This window comes from Physeter macrocephalus, chromosome 14 (assembly GCF_002837175.3).
Source record: "Physeter macrocephalus isolate SW-GA chromosome 14, ASM283717v5, whole genome shotgun sequence".
In the NCBI taxonomy this organism is placed as follows: Eukaryota; Metazoa; Chordata; class Mammalia; order Artiodactyla; family Physeteridae; genus Physeter; species Physeter macrocephalus.
The window spans coordinates 87,461,550-87,463,967 of NC_041227.1; positions in this window are offsets into that span (position 1 = coordinate 87,461,550).

Below are 2,418 nucleotides of genomic sequence, written 5' to 3' on the forward strand. Positions count from 1 at the left end.
TATCCTTAGACTGGTCTTTTCTTTTCTCTCTCTCTCTCCTGAAGTGATGTCAAAACTTGAATAATCATAAGACTATCAAACAATCACATTTGACCTGCCACTAAGAAGGAATTATGTACTTGCTTTTATTTTAGGTCGGTAGTAATACTTTAAGACCATAAAGTTGTCACTGATCAGGGAAGCCTGTTCTGATGCACAGAAATACGGAAGTTATTTTTATTTCTAACCTTTCCCTAATATTGGGGTATAGAAGGATCTTAGAAAGCTCCTGCTTCCCCTAACATGAACCTATTTTCCAGGTCTATACAAAGGATGGCACTAGTTACATTTTCACACAGGGGATGCCTCCTGAACTATATCATTAATTCTCGTTGCTTAATAACTAATACAAATTCAATGTAGTATTATTAGCACAGGAAGATTTTCATCATCAATACATGTAATATATACAATATATTCATAGTATATGCACTGGATAATAGGTACCACATGAAACAGTGAGATGTGACCTTTCTCCATATGAAAGCTACAAAGTGGCTATAAAGTCTGGAGACAAAGGAACAATTATTCTATATATTATCAATAGGCAAGTATGTTTTCAGACTTCATGGCCCCCTGTAATCAGGTAAAGAGCCAAAATAAATGAATAAAAGTACCGATAAAATCTGATCCCCAAACAAATTATTCAAATGTATATTAAACCCACATAATGATACGTATAAATTTGGTGCAAAAACTAGCTATGGTAGCAATCTGAGTTACTCAGAGGAGCTTCCTGAGAGAATCAAGATTTTTTTAAATTTTATTTTATTTATTTATTTTTGGCTGCGTTGGGTCTTTGCTGCTGCGCGGGCTTTCTCTACTTGTAGCGAGCAGGGGCTACTCTTCATTGCAGTGCAAGGAGCAAGATAAAATCACACCAGACCTAACAAATGAAGAGGAAATAGGCAGTCTACCTGAAAAAGAATTCAGAATAATGATAGTAAAGATGATTCAAAATCTTGGAAATAGAATAGACAAATTGCAAGAAACAGTTAACAAGGACCTAGAAGAAATAAAGAGGAAGCAAGCAACGATGAGCAACACAATAAATGAAATGAAAAATACTCTAGATGGGCTCAGTAGCAGAATAACTGAGGCAGAAGGACAGATAAGTGACCTGGAAGATAAAATAGTGGAAATAACTACTGCAGAGCAGAAAAAAGAAAAAAGAATGAAAAGAACTGACGACAGTCTCAGAGACCTCTGGGACAACATTAAACGCACCAACATTCGAATTATAGGGGTCCCAGAAGAAGAAGAGAAAAAGAAAGGGACTGAGAAAATATTTGAAGAGATTATAGTTGAAAACTTCCCTAATATAGGAAAGAAAATAGTCAATCAAGTCCAGGAAGCACAGAGAGTCCCATACAGGATAAACCCAAGGAGAAACACGCCAAGACACATAATAATCAAACTGTCAAAAATTAAATACAAAGAAAACATATTAAAAGCAGCAAGGGAAAAACAACAAATAACACACAAAGGAATCCCCATAAGGTTAACATCGGATCTTTCAGCAGAAACTCTCCAAGCCAGAAGGGAGTGGCAGGACATATTTAAAGTGATGAAGGAAAAAAACCTACAACCAAGATTACTCTACCCAGCAAGGATCTCATTCAGATTTGATGGAGAAATTAAAACCTTTACAGACAAGCAAAAGCTGAGAGAGTTCAGCACCACCAAACCAGCTTTACAACAAATGCTAAAGGAACTTCTCTAGGCAAGAAACACAAGAGAAGGAAAAGACCTACAAGAACAACCCGAAACAATTCAGTAAATGGTAATAGAACCATACATATCGATAATTACCTTAAATGTAAATGGATTAAATGCTCCCACCAAAAGACACAGACTGGCTGAATGGAAACAAAAACAAGACCCATATATATGCTGTCTACAAGAGACCCACTTCAGACCTAGGGACACATACAGACTGAAAGTGAGGGGATGGAAAAAGATATTCCATGCAAATGGAAATCAGAAGAAAGCTGGAGTAGCAATTCTCATATCAGACAAAATAGACTTTAAAGTAAAAACTATAACAAGAGACAAAGAAGGACACTATATAATGATCAAGGGATCGATCCATGAAGAAGATATAACAATTGTAAATATTTATGCACCCAACATAGGAGCACCTCAATACATAAGGCAAATACTAACAGCCATAAAAGGGGAAATCGACAGTAACACAATCATAGTAGGGGACTTTAACACCCCACTTTCACCAATGGACAGATCATCCAAAATGAAAATAAATAAGGAAACACAAGCTTTAAATGATACATTACACAAGATGGACTTAATTGATATTTATAGGACATTCCATCCAAAAACAACAGAATACACATTCTTCTCAAGTGCTCATGGAACACT